Source organism: Papaver somniferum, unplaced genomic scaffold (genome assembly GCF_003573695.1).
Source record: "Papaver somniferum cultivar HN1 unplaced genomic scaffold, ASM357369v1 unplaced-scaffold_118, whole genome shotgun sequence".
NCBI lineage: Eukaryota > Viridiplantae > Streptophyta > Magnoliopsida > Ranunculales > Papaveraceae > Papaver > Papaver somniferum.
Genome location: NW_020620825.1, coordinates 7,763,145 through 7,785,086, shown reverse-complemented (window position 1 = coordinate 7,785,086; position 21,942 = coordinate 7,763,145).

Genomic DNA, 21,942 nt, shown 5'->3' with positions numbered 1-21,942 from the left:
TTGAGTGGCTTAGATTTAATTTTAGGCGGCCTAGGAGATGTCAGCATGCTCTCCGGCAACCCACCTTTGTACATGAGCGATCGACACGGTCGAACGAACGCTCAACGCTTTGGATCGCTCACCCAAAAGGGGTTGATCACGCAGTCCCTAAACCCTAAGTCGCGTCAACAACATCATGAAGCTGCCGGAAATCATCTCATCCATTCAACTTTGCTAGCCTAGTTGAATGGTGTAGATTCATTTTCAGATAACCAACAAGGTAGCAGCATGGTCAACGACCGCCGTTCCTCTACAGGGAGTGATCAACTAGGTGATAACTCACCCCTAGGGTCTTCAAACGATCACCCAAAGAGGGTCGGTTGTGCTTCTTTTAAGACGCTCAATCCATGACTGATTAGATCGAGCTCAAAAATCAGCGATGCTTCTAACATTACTTTCAGCTGCTTATTAGAAAGCGATGCTTTACATACATCGACTATATGCAACGCCTTATAAATATTGGTTTTGTGAATAATTCATTATTTTGTCTAAAAGCACTACGTGATGATTTTAGCGGAAAGTCACATGACTTGACCCATTCACTCGAGACATCAAACATGTCACAAACTAGGGGATGCTTACTGGGGTATTGGTCTGGCGGTTTACATCGTGCGGCGTGCAACGCTCCCATTACGAGAAAGTGTTAGGAAAGGTGGACAGTTAACGGTAATGAGAGTAGTGGACGGACGTTTGGGCGGTCTTCCCTCATAACGAAAATACGAGAATCACCACCTTCGGCACAAACCCACTTCTCCACTACTTTAATCTTATCCGCTTCCTAAGAGATCAGGGTACGCTCAATGACTTGTATAAATAGGTTTTCGACTTATTTCAACAGAGGGAACACAAGTGTTATCGACACAAGTATCCAGAAACCATTTTATGATACACAAGTTATAAACAGCCACACCTTCATAATTCAACACTCTGATCTCAAACACCTTCTCCGCTTCCCCCCATAAGATCAACCCTTTTCCTTTACCTTGTGACCAAATTGAATATGGAATGACCATTTCTTGGTTTAGGCCAGAGTTTTACAAATTGATTTCTCAAACCTAAAAGCATTCCCGTGCAGTGCATTTGTTTAGGGTTTGAATTCGTTTCTCATCAACACACCCCAAATTACCTAAAACAACATAATCAGTTTTTACCCCAAAACACCAAGATCATAGGTTTGTGCTTTCATACCCATGCCCAAGATTCAATTTGACAGGCCTAGGTTCAATTTTGAGATGACCAAGATCATAGGCTTGTGCTTTCATGACCATGCCCAAGACTTAATTTGACATGTCCAAGTTTAACTTTGACATGCCTAGGATCAATTTTGAGATGCCCAAGACCGTAGGCTTGTGCTTTCATGCCCATACCGAAGATTAATTTAGACATGCCCAAATTTAAATTTGACATGCCTAGGATCAATTTTGAGATCCCCAAGACCGTAGGATTGTGCTTTCATGCCCATGCCCAAGATTAAACTTGACATGCCCAAATTTAAATTTGACATGCCTAGGATCAATTTTGATATGCCCCAGACCGTAGGCTTATGCTTTCATGCCCATGCTCAAGATTAAATTAAAAATACCGAAGTTTAAATTTCACATACCTAGGATCAATTTTGAGATGTCCAAGACCATAGGCTTGTGCTTTCATGCCCATGCCCAAGATTCAATTTGACATGCCCAAGTTTAAATTTGACATGTCTAGGATCATTTTTTGAGATGCCCAAGACCGTAGGATTGTGCTTTCATGCCCATGCGCAAGATTAAATTTGACATGCCTAGGATTAATTTTTAGATGCCCAAGACCGTAAGCTTGTGCTTTCATGCCCATGCCCAAGATTAAATTTGACATTCCCAAGTTTAAATTTGACATGCCTATGATCAATCTTGAGATGCCCAAGACCGTAGGCTTGTGCTTTCATTCCGATGCCCAAGATTCAATTTGACATGCCTAGGTTCAATTTTGAGATGACCAAGATCATAGGCTTGTGCTTTCATGCCCATGCCCAAGATTCAATTTGACATGCCTAGGTTCAATTTTGAGATGACCAAGAGCATAGGCTTGTGCTTTCATGCCCATGCCCAAGACCTAATTTTATATGTCCAAGTTTAACTTTGACATGCCTAGGATCAATTTTGAGATGCCCAAGACCGTAGGCTTGTGCTTTCATGCCCATTCCGAATATTAATTTAGACATGCCCAAGTTTAAATTTGACATGCCTAGTATCAATTTTGAGATCCCCAAGACTGTAGGATTGTGCTTTCATTCCCATGTCCAAGATTAAATTTGACATGCCTAAGTTTAAATTTGACATACCTAGGATCAATTTTGAGATGCCCAAGACCGTAGGCTTGTGCTTTCATGCCCAAGCTCAAGATTAAATTAAAAATGCCGAAGTTTAAATTTCACATGCCTAGGATCAATTTTGAGATTCCCAAGACCGTAGGCTTGTGATTTCATGCCCATGCCCAAGATTCAATTTGACATGACGAAGTTTAAATTTGACATGCGTAGGATCGATTTTGAGATCCTCAAGACCGTAAGATTGTGTTTTCATGCCATGCCCAAGATTGAATTTGCCATATCTAGGATCAATTTTGAGATTCCCAAGTTCGTGCGTTTGTGCTTTCATGCCCATGCCCGAGATTCAATTTACAATGCCTATGTTTAATTTGACATTCATATGACCAATATTGAGATTCCCAAGACCGTAGGCTTGCGCTTTCATGGCCATGCCTAAGATTAAATTTAACATGCCCAAGTTTAAATTTGACATGCCTAGGATCAATTTTGAGATGACCAAGACCCTAGGCTTGTGCTTTCATTCCCATGCTCAAGATTTAATTTGACATGCCTAGGTTCAATTTTGAGATGACCAAGATCATAGGCTTCTGCTTTCATGCCCATGCCCAAGATTCAATTTGACATGCCTAGGTTCAATTTTGAGATGACCAAGAGCATAGGCTTGTGCTTTCATGCCCATGCCCAAGACCTAATTTGACATGTCCAAGTTTAACTTTGACATGCCTAGTATCAATTTTGAGATGCCCAAGACCGTAGGCTTGTGCTTTCATGCCTATAACGAAGATTAATTTAGACACGCCCAAGTTTAAATTTGACATGTCTAGGATCAATTTTTAGATCCCCAAGACCATAGGATTGTTCTTTCATTCCCATGCCCAAGATTAAATTTGACATGTCCAAGTTTAAATTTGACATGTCCAAGTTTAAATTTGACATGCCTAGGATCATTTTTGAGATGCCCAAGATCGTAGGCTTGTGCTTTCATGCCCAATCTCAAGATTAAATTAAAAATGCCGAAGTTTAAATTTCACATACCTAGGATCAATTTTGAGATGCCCAAGACCGTAGGCTTGTGCTTTCATGTCCATGCCCAAGATTCAATTGACATGCCGAAGTTTAAATTTGACATGCGTAGGATCGATTTTGAGATCCTCAAGACCGTAAGATTGTGTTTTCATGCCATGCCCAAGATTGAATTTGCCATATCTAGGATCATTTTTGAGATGTCCAAGACCGTAGGATTGTGCTTTCATTCACATTCCCAAGATTCAATTTGACATGCCCAAGTTTAAATTTGACATGTCTAGGATCATTTTTGAGATGCCCAAGACCGTAGGCTTGTGATTTCATTCCCATTTCCAAGATTCAATTTGACATGCCTAGGATCAATTTTTAGATGCCCAAGACCGTAAGCTTGTGCTTTCATGCCCATACCCAAGATTAAATTTGAAATGTCGAAGTTTAAATTTGACATCCCTAGGATCAATTTTGAGATGCCCAAGACCATAGTATTGTGCTTTCATGCCCATACTCAAAATTAAATTAAACATGTCCATGTTTAAATTTGACATACCTAGGATCAATTTTGAGATTCCCAAGCCGTAGGCCTGTGCTTTCATTCCCATGCCTAAGATTCAATTTGACATATCTTGGTTCAATTTTGAGATGACCAAGATCATAGGTTTGTGCTTTCATGCACATGCCCAAGATTCAAAAAAAAAAAAAAAAAAGCCATGCCCAAGATTTAAGTTGACATGTCCAAAGTTATCTTTGACATGCGTAGTTACAATTTTCAGATGCCCAAGACCGTAGCCTTGTGCTTTCATGCCCTTGCCCAGGATTAAATTTGACATGCCCAAGTATAAACTTGACATGCTTAGGATCAATTTTGAGAATCCCAAGACGGTAGGCTTTTGGTTTCATGCTCATGCCCAAGATTCAATTTGACAAGCCCAAGTTTAGATTTGACATGTCTAGGATCAATTTTGAGACGCCAGAGACCGTAGGCTTTTTCTTTCATGCTCAAGACCAAGCTTAAATTTGACATTCCCAAGTTTATATTCGACATGCCTAGGATCAATTTTGAGATCCTAAGACCGTAGGCTTGTGCTTTCATGCGCATTCCCAAGATTCAATTTGACATGCCTATGATCAATTTTGATAAAATCAAGACCGTAGGCTTGTGCTTTCATTCCCATGCTCAAGATTAAATTAAACATGCCCAAGATTAGATTTGACATACCTAGGATCAATTTGGAGATGACCAAGACCATAGGTTTGTGCTTTCATGCCCATGCCCAAGATTCAAAAAAAAAATGCTCAAGACCTAATTTGACATGTCCACGTATAACTTTGACATGCTTATGATCAATTTTGAGATGCCCAATACCGTAAGCTTGTGATTTCATGACCATACCGAATATTAAATTAGACATGCCCTAGTTTAAATTTGACATGCCTAGAATCAATTTTTAGATTCCCAAGACCGTAGGATTGTGCTTTCATTGCCATGCCCAAGATTAAATTTGACATTCCCAAATTTAAATTTGACATGCCTAGGATAAATTTTGAGATGCCAGAGACCGTAGGCTTATGCTTTCATTCCCAAGCCCAAGTTTAAATTTGAGATGCCCAAGTTTAAATTCGACATGCCTAGGATCAATTTTGAGATCCCCAAGACCGTAGGATTGTGTTTTTATGCCCATGCCCAAGATTAAATTTGACATGCCCAAGTTTATATTTGACATGCCTAGGATCAATTTTGAGATGCCCAAGACCGTAGGCTTGTGCTTTCCTTCCCAAGCTCAAGATTAAATTAAAAATGTCGAAGTTTAAATTTCACATACCAAGGATCAATTTTGAGATTCCCAAGACCGTAGGCTTGTGCTTTCATTCCCATTCCCAAGATTCAATTTGACATGCCCAAGTTTAAATTTGACATGTCTAGGATCATTTTTGAGATGCCCAAGACCATAGGTTTGTGCCTTCATTCCCATTCCCAAGATTCAATTTGACATGCTTAGGATCAATTTTTTGATGCCCAAGACCGTAAGCTTGTGCTTTTATGCCCATGCCCAAGATTAAATTTGACATGCCGAAGTTTAAATTTGACATGCCTAGCATCAATTTTCAGATGCCCAAGAGCGCATGCTTGTGCTTTCATGCCCATGCTCAAGATTAAATTAAACATGCCCATGTTTAAATTTGACGTACCTAGGATCAATTTTGAGATGCCCAAACCCGTAGGCTTGTGCTTTCATTCCCATGCCCAAGATTCAATTTGACATACCTAGGTTCAATTTTGAGATGACCAAGATCATAGGCTTGTGCTTTCATGCCCATACCCAAGATTCAAAAAAAAAAAAAACCATGCCCAAGATTTAAGTTGATATGTCCAAAGTTATCTTTGAATTGCGTATGATCAATTTTGAGATGCCCAAGACCGTAGGCTTGCGCTTTCATGCCCATTCCCAAGATTAAATTTGACATGCCCAAGTATAAACTTGGCATGCCTAGGATCAATTTTGAGATTCCCAAGACGGTAGGTTTTTTATTTCATGCCCATGCCCAAGATTCAATTTGACATGACCAAGTTTAGATTTGACATGTCTAGGATCAATTTTGAGATGCCAGAGACCGTAGGCTTTTGCTTTCATGCTCAATCCCAATCTTAAATTTGACATGCCCAAGTTTATATTCGACATGCCTAGGATCAATTTTGAGATCCTAAGACCGTAGGCTTGTGCTTTCATGCGCATGCCCAAGATTCAATTTGACATGCCTATGATCAATTTTGATAAAATCAAGACCGTAGGCTTGTGCTTTCATTCACATGCTCAAGATTAAATTAAACATGCCCAATATTAGATTTGACATACCTAGGATCAATTTGGAGATGACCAAGACCATAGGTTTGTGCTTTCATGCCCATGCCCATGATTCAAAAAAAAATAAAAAATAAACTTGCTCAAGACTTAATTTGACATGTCCAACTATAACTTTGACATGCTTAGGATCAATTTTGAGATCCCCAAGACCGTAGGATTGTGCTTTCATTCCCCTGCCCATGATTAAATTTGATATGCCGAAGTTTAAATTTGACATGCATATGATCAATTTTGATATGTCCAAGACCGTAGGCTTGTGCTTTCATGCCCATGCTCAAGATTAAATGAAAAATGCCGAATTTTAAATTTCACATACTTAGGAACAATTTTGAGTTTCCCAAAACCGTAGGCTTGTGATTTCATGCCCATGCCCAAGATTCAATTTGACATGCCCAAGTATAAATTTGACATGTCTAGGATCATTTTTGAGATTCCCAAGACCGTAGGCTTGTGCTTTCATGCCCATGCCCAAGATTAAATTTGACATGCCCAAGTTTAAATTTGACATTCCTAGGATCAATTTTGAGATGCCCAAGACCGTAGGCTTGTGCTTTCATGCCCATGTTCAAGATTAAATTAAACAGGCACAAGTCTGAATTTGACATACCTAGGATCAATTTTGAGATGCCCAAGCCCGCAGGCTTAGGCTTTCATTCCCATGCCAAAGATTCAATTTGACATGCCTAGGTTCAATTTTGAGATGACCAAGATCATAGGCTTGTGCTTTCATGCCCATGCCAAAGATTCAATTGGACATTCCTAGGTTCAATTTTGAGATGACCAAGATCATAGGTTTGTGCTTTCATGCCAATTCCCAAGACTCAAAAAAAAAAAAAAAACCATGCCCAAGATTTAAGTTGACATGTCCAAAGTTAACTTTGACATGCGTAGGATCAATTTTGAGATGCCCAAGACCGTAGGCTTATGCTTTCATGACCATGACCAAGTATAAATTTGACATGCCTAGGATCAACTTTGAGATTCCCAAGACCGTAGGATTTTGGTTTCATGCCCATGCCAAGATTCAATTTGACATGCCCAAGTTTAAATTTGACATGTTTAGGATCAATTTTGAGATGCCAGAGACCGTAGGCTTGTGCTTCATGCCCAGTCCCAAGCTTAAATTTGACATTCCCAAGTTTAAATTCGACATTCCTAGGATCAATTTTGAGATCCTAAGACCGTAGGTTTGTGCTTTCATGTGCATGCTCAAGATTCAATTTGACATTCCTAGGATCAATTTTGAGATGACCAAGACCGTAGGCTTGTGCTTTCATTCCCATGCTCAAGATTAAATTAAACATGCCCAAGATTAAATTTGACATACCTAGGATAAATTTTGAGATGAACAAGACCATTGGCTTGTGATTTCATGCCCATGCCCATGATTCAAAAAAAAAAGCCATTCCAAGACCTAATTTGACATGTCCAAGTTTAACTTTGACATGCCTAGGATCTATTTTGAGATTCCCAAGACCGTAGGCTTGTGCTTTCATGCTCATACCGAAGATTAAATTTGACATGCCCAAGTTTAAATTTGACATGCCTAGGATCAATTTTGAGATCCCCAAGACCGTAGGATTGTGCTTTCATGCTTATGCCCAAGATTAAATTTGACATGCCCAAGTTTAAATTTTACATTCCTAGGATCAATTTTGAGATGCCTAAGACCGTAGGCTTGTGCTTTCATGCCCATGCTCAATATTAAATTAAACATGCCGAAGATTAAATTTCACATACCTAGGATCAATTTTGAGATGCCCTGGACCCTAGGCTTGTGCTTTCATGCCCATGCCCAAGATAAACTCTAAAACCTGTTACAAGTGGTTAATGGAGCAACTACCAGCCATAGTTGATGCAGTTCCCTTCTCTTGTATCTGGATAAAACTTTTCCACCCCCACTGCCCAAAACTATATCCATCATGAATGAGATGAAATGCTCTATTTATGGTGGATTAACTCTATCAAGATCCATTCTTTTTATGTGGTCGGCTGCACAAAACTCTATCCCCACTTAATATAATCTGGTCAGAAGAGGCAGTCAGATTCAAAACACCACATGCCCTTTCTACAACAATCATCCAGAAATGGTTAACCATTTGCTGCTCACTGTGTGTTTTCTCATGAAGTTTGGATCTATTTTATAAGAGGTTATAATGTGAGATGGGCACAAGGAGGGTCTATTACTTCTCAACTCCAAGCTTGGAAATTCAGAAGAGGTAGGAACGGAGGCAGAAAAAATTGGCCACTTTGGAATGAGAGAAATAGCAGGGTCATGACACATAAAAGAGAAAAAAAATCATCATTGATGTGAAGTCTTTAATTTAATTGGGGGCATTGAACATTGGTTCAAACACATTGTACTTGGAGTACTTATCACTCATTAGAAGGTGATAAAATATAGAAAGTAAACTGCATATCTTTGTAAAATGCGGGCGCTTCCCTGTCATATTTTCTTTTTTAATAAAATTAACCTTTCTCCTCAAAATAAAATGTGGTAAAATTTAGGATAAATCTACCAATTTTTCCTAGCAGGATTATAAATCCTAGGTAAATGTAAATTTCACAACCAAATACTTAAAATGGATTGCAAAATCAACTAATACGAATCTGATAAAGAGAGTCTAGTGCAATTTTTCAATATATTCTCATTATCAGAAAAGAGAATAAAGAGAAAGAAGTAGAATAGCCATTTTTCATGGCCGCACAATGTACAATAAAGAAATAAAACACCGAACGAGACCCCATACAATTGTCACGGTTAGGTTTTCTCCTTGACCCATTTTTCTCACTTTAAATGTAATAGAACTTTGGACTTTTACATTTAATATTTAGAGCAAAGCTCTGGAATATTACCTATTCCAGCTAAAGGCTCAAGAATAGTTGAATTGTTTATAAAGTATCAATAATGTGCGAGTTGTCAACTCAATTGGATCGCCGAATCAACTAGTCAGAGTTTCATCTGGTCGAGTTAGTAAGTTAGGTTAGGTTAGGTTACATGTGTCGCGGAAAAAAGTGGTCAAAATATATCGAGATACATTTTTTTTCCCCTCATTTTTTTTCCTTTTCTCTTTCAGGTTTTCATTCATATTTGTCTTCTTCGTTTGCAAGCTCACAGAGACGTATAGTTATGGTTGCATCAAATCCAGATGGTATTTATACACTTTTATTTTATCCTTCCATTTTCTTATCCATTTCCTGATTGAAACATAACCCTTTCTGTTATGTAATTATCTTCTTAAATTGACCTATTTACATCAAAATTTCCCTTTAAATTTGTTTAATTTCACAGTCTTGAATATGAATATGAGATTTTTTGAGGCATGTGGTTCTTGAAAATTTTCCGATTGTTATTTTGGTAAGAAGGTCTACAAGAGAGTGGGGTTTTATTAATTTTTTCTGAAATTCCAAAATTAGATTACCAATTAACACTAAATCAAGCAAACAAGAATAATCCGATCATAACAAGGCAACAAGTTGCATATTTCTCCAAGTGTATAAACCACCATTGAGAGGGAGATCCACCACATTATGTTCTTCCATGTACTCATTGAAAAATCTTTTACTCCTTTCGGAACCACCAGGTTTATTTCTTTCTCTCCTTCTTCTGATTGTTGAAATCTCGAGCAATCACCCAATTTTCATTTGCCCAACCAGTTAGATCATCTAACTCTTCCCAAAATTCTAGCCTCTCCCAGTAATCACAAGGTGAGTATACATTAGTGATGCACCACTTATATCTTCATTTCTGCATTTGAATTTTTGAGACAAAGTGTTTGGCCCAAATAAATCGTTTATATATTCTAGCATTGAATAATCCCATATTGTAAGTAAAACACCTGATATCCCTTGAGATGGAATGTCTTTCCATTTGTATTGATCATTACCCCAAAGTTGTTTCATACACCAGTCAGTCATTCAAGCACAAGCTATGTAAACCAAAAACTATCACAAGAGAAATTATAAACCAATAATTTTATTCATAAGATAGTTTTATTCATAATAGACTAAATACAATTATTGAAAGAAATCAAAAAATGATGTCTATTATCTTTGATTAAGTATTACAGCAAATAACTAAATCTCTAGTGGTACTCTTGTTGTTCACTGAGGTTTATTTAGTGCTCAAACTTTTGAAACATGTCTCAAGAGACTTGTCTGCAACCACTTCCTGTTTTTCAAGTTCTTCAACTAGAACCTTGAGTTCAGCAAGAACACCTCTTGTTTGAACAATTCTTTCTTTGAGCCAGTCTCGATGCTGAACAGTCATAATGAGATTGGTTCTCTGTTCTTCAGTTAATTCTTCCTTTATACCTTCATAAGAAGAAAGCATTGTATCACAGGATTGTGATATCATAAGAGCATAATCAGACCTAATTATAGTCCCTTGTTTTCCTTTTTCAAGGCTGCAACTTAATTAGGAAAGCTTTTCTACAAAAACCGAAACAAAAACTTACTCTAAACATTCAAAGAAGATATCGCAAGTTTTGAGAAGTCATAGACTTCTGGTTAACTCCCTTTTTGTTTTTCTACAATGTAGAAAAACATCGAAAAATGCTTTCACATTGATATCGTTGGATATCTCTAGATCCTTTTTGAGACTAAGTACTAGACATTCATAGTCATCTTTGTCTAAGATTACAACCGGATTTTTTTTCTTATAATCTGTTTTAGATACATTCCTTTTGGATACCTTCTCGGACTTTGGTATCAACTTGTAGGTGGATTTTGAATGAAGATTCTTCATTTCTAGAGACATTGCATCTTTCCATCTTGAAACATCAGATCTCATATCCTCATTGATAAAGGTATTACCCTTTCTATTATTTTTGTTTTAGGAATGTTTCTTTTAGGATATGATTTTGAATTTTCGTAATAATTCATTTGTCTCACAGGACAGTGATGATCTGGGAGGTTTTTGGAGATGACACTATTCAATTCTTTAGATACAAAAGATAGAGCGTTTTGCATCTTTCGAATTTTACAATCCCTTTGCATATGACCTTTATCTCTACAATAATAACAATGCTTATTGAAAGGAATAAAGTTTTTAGTTTTACCTTTATAAGACATTCGGTTACTATGCTGATCCTTAGTTGGAGTCTTCCTATGATTGCTTTCGGAGATGTTTTCTGTCAGAATCTCATTTGAGCACTTGGGTGACTCAGGCGAACAAGCTTGTTCAGGTGGATTTTCTGGAGTAGAAGGGCCAACAGCTTTTACAAATTTTACTTCCTTGTTGATTGACGAAGTATCAATTCCATCATATCCTAATCCACGTTTGTCGCCATGACTTCTTCCTGCATCCAACAAGGAAGATAAACTGATTCTTAGCCTCACATCTTCCTCTTCTAAGACCTTGATTCTTTCAAGAGATTCAAGTAGTTGATCTTCAAGAGGATTTTTGTTGAAGAAAACATTTTGTTCCTTACTTGTTCATTGTTGAGAATTAATCCTTGCTTCTGTTTCAACAAGCTTTTTATTCAACAAGTAATGTTTCCTGTTGAGATTCTCAAACTCAAGGGTTTTTGAGTGTAGAATATCGTTGTAGTCTTTAAGAAGATATCTGGAATTCTGATATCCATAGAAGAAACTAGAGAAAATCTTTCTTAGTTTCCTGTTTTCTCTACTGAGAGCAGCAATGAGATCAATCACATCTGCGGTACAAAGTTTTCTTGTAGAGATAACACTTAGTATAGAAGTGAATTCTGACATATCTTCTTCAACATCTTGATCGATTTCTGAGTCACCATCTTCAGAAATTTCATCAAGTTGTTTTTCAAGGCAAGTTTGCCAATCACCAGAGTCTACATTATAGGGATCATCCTGTTCAGTAGATTCACAGAAGATGTTATCCTTAAGTGCTGATTTTTCATCTTGACTTACGTCAACTGAGTCACTCATTAGATTCATTTTCTTATAGGTTGGATCCCACCAAACACAGATTGTTAGATCTTTTCGTGTTTACCTGCTCTGACACCAATTGAAAAGACGAGGGTACCCAAATACACCACAATATTTTATTTTGATCACAACCTATACAAGACCTATTGTATATAAATATCTTGGAGATACAATCACTCAAGGAATATTTCAACACAGTGTCCACTTGATATAGGGTTAGTACGGACTGGCCTAACTCGTGAATTAAATATCAAAGGCAAGTGGAGAAAACCAATACACTTTGTGTGATTGTCTATGGATATGAAATCGAGAAAATACAACAACAAAGTGACCACTTGATAAAAGGTACGGAAATAACCGAAACCAATGGGATCAATATCAAGTAACCTGCTAACGTACAAAGTGCAATTTACTTTAATTATAATAAAACAATTATAATGCGGAAATTAAAAGTAAATGGCGCAACAAGCTTTTGTTAACGAGGAAACCGCAAATGCAGAAAAACCCCGGGACCTTGTCCAGAATTGAATACTCTCAGGATTAAGCTGCAATACAAAATCAAACCAACTTCGTATAGTTGAGACCAAGCAACTAAACCTATAGTTCACCTAGTTCTGTCTGTATTCCCACGCCTCCGACTTGTAGTAAGTCACGTACTTGGAACAATTCCTTTGGTTCGTATTCCAAACAGTAAAGGAACAACAAATCTATTCGGTAACAACTCTTTTCAATCAAGTGATATGAGTTCGACAAAAGGCTCTTCCGTTTATCCCAATAAACTCCTTTGTCAGGTCCTTAGATCTATCTAATAACAACTACCAAAGTAATTGTCAAGATTTTGCAATCAATACTTTTAATCACAAAGAAACGTATTGATGTTGATCTACTCAACTAATCAATCCAATCTATCACAAAGATAAACCAATTATAGTTGGATCCTCTTTACCCAAAACAAGTATTGTGCACACCAAAGATTATGAACCCAAATCAGAAATCTTCATCGTCTTCAAATCTTCTTAGATTTTCAATAAACACCTGCGTATAATCAACTTGAATCTCTTGTAATCAATCACACACAGAACGGAGTCTGTTAACAATGGATTATCACAAGACGTCTTTAGATCTACAAACAGTCTAAAGATCCCCGTCGAAACTCCGATCTAGTTTGAGTGAATCTTATACCAGAAGAGAATATTCTCAACCATAAAAAAAATAGGTGCAATCAAAGTTCAACAACCGTTAGTCAATCAAATTAATCGAAAACAAAAGATAAACCGCAATTATCTAGTTTCCCACCAACGGTACTAATAGAACTTCTCAATCCCAAAGAAGTCTTTAAACCTAGCGGTCGTAAGAGATTTCAACTAATTAGGTTACTTTCCTCTCCGAATAGGCGGCTTCACCAGTAACAACACAACTAGGTAGTTTTGCTGGCTCTGAGGATTAGTTTGCTCGAAATGCAAACTTTGTTATTTATAGACCAAGGAAGTTTGGACACCAAGGAATTTCCAAAACCGAAAATATTCTCAAGATATGCAATATATTCCAAATTCGGTTTCCATAATTCCTGGAAATGCTTTGTCCAAATATTGACTGAAATCTCTAAGAAAATCTCCAATTAGTAATGCACATTACTAATTTTTATTTTCCAAATATAAAATTAAAAACCTTAATTAAAAGATTCTTAATTTATTTTCGATCCAGGATTCTCCTTTAGCTATTAAGGAATATCTTTGAACAATAAAAGATAAGTGTTACTCCACATGTTCAAAGTATGTCTGACATCATTACTTTGTAAGTCCTTTTTCATACTTATAATATTGGAATCGATTTGCCACACTTTCAACCAAGTTTATAATTGGTTTGTATGACTTCCAAGAACTATGTGATTGATTATCCTATCAAATCACCAAACATGGGTTTCACGGTTCTACCAAAACAAGTTTCGGTTCTACCTCTATGTGGGTACTAGAATTAGTCACGCTAGTTACCAAAACTTGGTTGACTAAGTACTAGGATCGGTTCCCACATATATATGGTATCTAACTTGTATTTGTTACACATGTCCATAGGATCGGTTCCCGATTCTAAAAACGTGTTGCACATGTTCATAAGATTGGTTCTCAATATCTAGACACTTGTTGCACCTCTTACAAGGATCGATTCCCCTCTTGTGATTGGTTGCACCTCTTACTAGGATCGGTTCCCCTTTTCCTAGAGTTGGTCATACCAATAACACTAAATCGATCTTACCATCTCAGGTGATTACTTAAGATCGGTTTCACTAATAAAAGTCATACAAATACAAAAGTCAGGCCTTGTGAATAGTTTTACCAAGAAAATAAGTAAGTCATGAGAGGTTATACTAATCACACATATTGGTAGTTCAAAAGATATGCAATGAATAACAATACCAATAAGCCTAGCGATTTTCCTTTCGATTCGCAAAACAAGTTCATGAATTTATTTCCTTTAAACGAATGTAAAACATTGTTTCCTAGGATGAAATCTTCACCTCATACCCATACATAATCATAATAGCATTCAAACGATTATTTCGATGTCTTATATACGAAGTTCAAAAGATAAGCGTTATACTTCGTATTGTATTCCTTAATACTACATCTAACTAGAGTATAATCATTCATAGATTCGCAGTTATGTTTTCAATATGCACGACTTGAAAGATACGTTAGGGAATGAAATAGTTCAAGTCAAATATTAATAACCTCAAGTGGAAGGATAATGTCGTCTTTGTAGCTCCGTACTTCTTCACATTCTTCAAGTCTTCACCTAATACTTGTAATGTCTCATATCCTAATACTTTCAAGCCAACCTATACGAAATTGTCTCTAGTATATAATCAAGTGACTCTTTAAATGAGTTTTGGTTCACTAAAATATGACAACCAAACTTAACATACCTACGCTTGGTGGGTTCAACCAAGCTTTGCTCTAACAAGACTTAGACTTCATTCATCTCCTAAAATAAAACAATGTTGTTATTCACTTCACAGCTAACATTCTCCAATTCTCGGACGATTACTCCAACCCATCCGTACTGTTTTTCATTCTTATAGAAATTAGAAAACAACTAATACAAAAGACGAAATTTTCCAAGCGTGGTGACCCTGTCGTGTCTTCTCGTGGAACTGGTTCATTCAAGTTTGGTTTAACACATAATTTTTTTTATTTTCTTATACAAAATATTAATTATATTTTATTTGAATATATTATACCCTATTTGCATTAGATAAAGAAGTATTACATTAACTAGTTGGAAGCCTAACAAGCTAAGCTCCAACAACGTACTGCTACATTAATTGAACAGGTTAACGTGCTAGTGATAGGTGTTGTAAACACCTTAATATTTATCTGTTGTTTATTCTTTTTTTGTGTATTTTCTTGTAAATTATGTATCTTATGTTTATTTTTGAATGTTTAGGTAATTTGGAGTCATTTAGAGCAAAAGAACATGAAATCGTCCATTTGGAGCGTAAAAGGAAAATAGGTCAATTCACATGTAAGCTATACTTGGAGTCGGCTAAGTTGAGCAAAAGAAGAGGTGATGAAATAACTGGAGACAGTTAAGCAAGAAAGATAGGTTCCGTGAAAATGACATCCCAAATGGAATGTGGGTGCCTCTATCTATATTGATCTGCTGGGTGCCAATATAAATCCTCATTCCTACCAAGACCTAAAATTGAGAGGATTTGTCCATCTCTCAATTATTGTCTCTGAAACTGAGAAGAAGTGATATTGGCGGCTGCTGCTGGTGAAAGAAATCGATGCAAGGACCAGAGAAATTAGAGAAGAGATGTTGAGATTTACTGAGAAGAAGATAGATGCTCGTTGTTGCTGGTTAGATGGGTTTGTGATGTTCTGGGGTTACAAAGCAGGGTTTTATTGAGAGGATGATGAGGAATTGGGGGTTTTCTTGTTGAAGATAATAAATCTGGTTAGGGTTTGAAGAGTTTGTGGTGAATTCATGTGTTACAGAGAAGAAAGTAAAGATAGTTTTGATTTGAATCTGTGATGGTCGAAGAACAATGAGAAAATCGATGTTGATGTGGCTGCTTTCATGGCTGCAATGATGATTTATCAAAGGTGGATGATTTAGGGTTGTGAGATGAATTAGAAATATGGGTATGTCTCAGATTCAAGGTCAATGAGATAGTTGGCTTTCTGCCGAGTTGAACAAGGAGATGGTGGAGAATTTGGGGATTCTGTCAAGAACAAGGACCTGAGATGATGTGATTCTCATTAATGTTGAAGAAATGCTGTTGATTGCAGGTACCAGATGGGGTTTGAAGTTGATTTTGTGATGAAGGAGAAGACCCTGGTGGGCTGTTGGTGTTGAGATTGTGGTGGATCTATGAAAGATGGGTTACAGCTGCTGTTTGTATGAGGTTTTCCTGGTGATGATGTTGTTGCTGTGTGATGATGAAAGAAGGAATCAGGACTCAAGACTATTGCAGTTACAGCTCAAATGGAGAAAATGAGTTATTCTCAGTAGATGTTTGCCTAGGATATTACAGGTGGAGCTGTTAATCGTTCGTGCTGGTCTCTATGGATTGTGAGAGTCAGGGAAGAAATCAGTGTAAGAAGCAATTGCAGGTGCTGTGAATTGTGCAGGATTTGTATGAATGCAGTTGCAAAGATGTTGGTCTTGTTGTAACAGTGATTGCAGAGAAGTCAGATGCGGCTAGGAAGCAACTGAGATTGCAGGTGGAGAATGTGTATCAGTTGGAGATGGAATGATGAATTGTGTTGAAGGCAGTGCTGGTGGTGCAGAGAATATGACAGTGAGTTATGGAAGTAATGGAGAAGCTCATTGATGGCTATGGTAAATCGGGTTTTGCAGTTGACAACAAGGTGTTGGTCTGAGGCTGTGTTGCAGATGAAGTCGCAGGAATGCAGTGATGCTGTGTAGAAGAGGGTGTTTGCAGTTGCAAATGGAGCATGTGTTGATGGCTGCGAGCTAACAGATACTGGTGGTGTTTGGAGCAGAAATGAACTGAGCTGGATGGATGTGACAGATGCATTGGCTGAACTACAGTTGGATTGGAGTAGTGAGTCTGAGGCAGAAGTGGTGATAATGCAGGCAGTGATGCTGATACATTACAGCTGAGTTGGAGCAATGGAATGAATGGAGCATGTGATACCTGCAATGGAGGTGAACTGCAAGTTATGACTGTTGCAGTAAAGAGCAGGGGTTGAGATGCTGAGTAATTGCAAGTGCAGAATGGTTTTTGTTAGCTGAAACAAGGTGGTTATGAAGTTACTCAAGGGATGTGAATCTGTAACAGTGTGTTGAGATGTCTGAAGTTGCAGCTGTGAAGAAATGCATAACTGAAGGCTTAAAAGGAATGGTGCGTAATCATGGCGCATGACTGAGGCATGGCCTGTGCAAACTGCAAATGGCCTAGGCCAAGGTGACTCAGACCCTGACTCAGTTCCCACTCAGACCCTGACTCAGACGCCGTTAGTCAGCCGTCAGTTTTAACGGTTGACCGGTCACCTGAGATAGCTTTTCCAGTCATCTGAGCTCTTTGTCGGCAGATTTCCGGTCAACTTCCGACCACTTTATGGGTCACCGGAGACTACTTTTGGACAAAGATTTTTGTATGATTTTTTTCTCACACATGGGCTTGGAGGACCTCTATCTATTGGAGTGAGCGGAGACTAGGGTTTGCTTTCATTATTTTTCATGTTTTTCATTTTATTATTGATTATGAAGAACTCAAAAGCTATGATTAGCTAAACTTATATTATTGGTTATGAGGTAAAGTTGATTTCTCAAAAATGATATTTGCATCAATGAATTAGTTTTGTCTTAATAGTTTATTGTTTATGATTCATGGTTTATATTGTTATATGATTTGTTTGCTTGTTTGGTTGAGTCCGGAATCAATTGGATTTGCATTCATCTCTTTTGCTAGATTAGGATTTTCAATACGAAAAAGTTGTCAATTCCTGATTGCAAGTAGCATAGTGTAGTTATTACTTGTAGTGATACATCTTTATAATTACATATGAATCATAACCTTTGTTAAAACGGATTAATGTTTTTACACGTTCGTTTGCATTGATTAGCCTTATTTCATAGAACTTATTGCTCTTAGGGAGTTAAACTTAATTGTGATTTTACACTTTAGGTTGCTTTCCAGGTAGAATTCACATGTGCATCTTTTAATGTGTTTGTGATGAAATCAGGAAATTAGCGGGATATGCTTGCGATCAAGATATTCTAGGACTTTTAGTAAATGAGAGATTAAAATATAAATTCTAGTCATTAGTGGAAATACATGTTTGTGAATGATACTATCCCGTGACCAATATCTTCCTTTATTGATTATTCCAATTATTACTTTGCTTTGATTTACTTTTATTTGCTTTGATAAAATCAAAATCCCCCTTAATTATTTAAGAATCTGAAAATTGCATAACAACAATTGCCTCTATGTGGAAACGAACTCTTTCTTATCTTATACTTCATTTATATTTTATAGAGTGAGAAAGTGAATTATTTTTGATGCATACGACTGCGATCAGCCTACCAGCGAGCCTCATGGGTAATCTAGCCAAGGAAGCCGAAGCGGATGGGGGCCTGAGATTGTGTTACAAGGGAGGCAAGCCTAATGGGTAACCTACATTATTATTATTATACAAATAATAATAATAATAATATAATTTTTGTACTCAATTTTCTCTTAACTTACTTTCGAGAGGCTATATAAGACACCTTGGAGAAACCCGAGGGACTTCACTAAACTCTCTTCTTTATCCACACCTCCACGAACCCTCAAAACATTTCATTATCAAATATGTTCCTTCAAATTTCATCACTCTTCACATTACCTAACAAATTTTAACCTCAAATACAAGCCGATCCTTAAATATTTTCATCAAATTACTACTTCAAACGTTCTCCCAAAGTTGAATAGATTCCGTGAAACTCTTGTTTTAAAAATTTCCTCTTTTTTCGGATATTAACACAGTCACTTCATAAATTCATCCAACAATAAGTTCATAACCCCTCTTCACCTTCAAACAATGGATCATTTTTTTGAAATTGATAACATTAAAACAGAGAAAGATAACGCAATGAAAAAGTTTCAAAGAATTAAAAACATAGCAAATTTGTTTAGATTGGTTGAAATTTTCTTGGTTTTCATGTTTATTTCATGAGTTTCGGGGCAGCCATCAAGGGTTTGTTATCTTCTGCTGTAATGCCTTGTGAAAGATAAGAACAAATATCTTCATTCGGCTCAGTTTTTGTTGCCTTAAAGAGATTATCAAAATAGTTTTTTAGTTCTAAAGCTAATTCCTGTTTATCTTTCAACTCTTTAGCATCAGAGTTAATAAGACAATCTATTTTGTTTCTTTTTTCTTCTTTTCATTGTTTTTAAGTGGAAGTACCTTGTATTTCTTTCTCCTAGGTTGACTATATTGTCTCTCGAAAGTTGTTTTGCTATTTCTTCTTCAGTATCGTAAAGTTTTTCCAAACATAGCAATTTAGAGCTAATCAGCTGTTATGAAGCTGCAGTAACTTTTGTCTTATTCAAATTTTCTAATTCCTTCAAAAGTTCCCTAATTTTCTTAGTTGGTAGCCCAAAAAAAAATTTCCTCCAAAAGGTAAGTTAATTTCCAAGATTGTTAATATTAAAAATTAAAGAATCAGTTGGGTTAAAGCCTTCTTTGATCCAACATTCATGTATTAAATCTATACAAGATTGATCTTTCAACCATGTATCAAAAAATTTAAAAGAAAATTCATTTTTTGTTTTTTCAAGCCCCTTCATATTGACCAATAAGGGGCAGTGATTAGATCCTACTGATACAAGAACATTTAGAGTGGATTTTAAAAATTGGTATTGCCATTCCACATTGACAAAACCCTTATCCAATCTTTCCTGTATATTTTCGTTGCCTTATCTATGGTTATTCCAAGTGTATTTAGCTCCTTGGTAACCAAAATCCTCAAGAGCAGCTCTAACAAGGAGTCTTTTGAAAGTCTCTACTTCACTTTCAACAAATGGTACACCTCCTTGCTTGTCCTCTTTACTCGGGATTTGATTCCAATCTCCTACAACCATCCAAGCCAATTTGCTATAGTTAACTCTAATTGAGATATCTTCTAAAAATTTCCAAGACTCTAGCTTGGATGGCTTATAGGGTGACCCGTAAAATCCCGTTAACAACCATTCTTTGTCAGAGAAATTGGTTTTAACTAGGACATTGATCATGTTAACACTAGAGTGAACTATATCAAAATTAAAACCATCCACCCATGCCATAGCTGTCTTACAACTGATCTTTTCTTTTTTGTTTCAGATAAAAAGACCACATCAGGGTCCTCAGATTTCATCAAAAAATCAAAAATGTTGTTTTGTTTTCTTTGATCCACAACCTTGGGCATTCCAAGCTAGGATTTTCATAGTTGAATTAGGCTTAGTCAAAAGTTTCAATTCAAAACTAAATATTTATATTATGTACATCTCTTGCAAAAAGAGAACTCAGTTTTCTAATAATCCTAGTGAAGAAAAGGCACAAAAAATTGAAACGAAGGGCCTCAGATTTAGGTATTAGAGCAAATCCTAACAAAAGTAATTCGAATATTAATCCTAGCAAATCCTACTAGAATTTCAAATTAACACACTGGAATTACTTGTCAAACTAATAAAGATTTTGAGTTTGAAAAATTAAAAGTTACCTGGATCCCCTTCTGATTGTTTTCAGCATCCCCATTTGAGACAGCAATTATTGGTTCTTTGTTTAGATTCGTTTCATCGAGCACTGGATTATATTTTGATTACCATTCCTTTATGAAATCAGATCCCATGAAAGTGCCAAACTGATCTATCTTAGTCTTAGATTGAGCATCCTCTTTGATTTCTACTGAGTTAGAGCCAAGAGAGCTAATAGATTCAACCGGATCTGGTGAATTAAGGGACATTCTAAAAGCCTCCTGACTGCTATCAATCTCTAATTCCCTATATAGTTTGAAATACTCCTCTTCTTCCTCCGATAGATCTCTAGAAAAAGAGTAGTGAGCATCAGCAGTTTCGAAATCAAGCTCCGGTCTTTCCTGGTAAGAAGATAATCTTTGGTTCACCACCACTTAAAGGAGTCCCGATTCCGGAGGGAAATTGATGTGATCAGGCGAAATTTCAGAGAATAACCTTTTCCTGAGAGCCACATTCTCTTGAGAATCAGATACATATTCTTCACTCCCATTTTCAGCAGTGTTAAGATGAGATCTCCCTGATGAAATCGGAAAAATATCCTCCCTATTTAGTATAGTTATAGGCGAGATATTTACGGGTGATGCCATTCTAGCATCATAAACCAACTCCTCATCAATTTGGTTCCGAAACAACATTTTATATTCATGTTCCCAGCTTTGAGACTCGGTCACGTGTGGCTCAGTATTCTCATTCACATCATAAATCCCTTCTAGTTCTCTATTGTTCAGTAATGCACATGCTTCCACTAAATGACCTAATCCGAAACAGTTGTTGCAGATTCTAAACGGGATGTTTTGGTAGTATAGGTAAATCATAGATTCATTATTAGATCCCACTTTGACTCTCAAAAAAAATTTCAATGGCCTTTCTATGTTTAAGTAAATTTCAGCCATTATGGGTGCGTCTCCAACCGGAGTTGCATTAGCAGGCCTAAGTGCTAAAACCATGCCTAAGTGATGAGCTATTTGACCCATGACAACCTCATTATGATGAAAAGCCAGGATAACACTCAGCTAAGGGGAAAGCATTACCAAATATATGCTATGGATCATTTACTA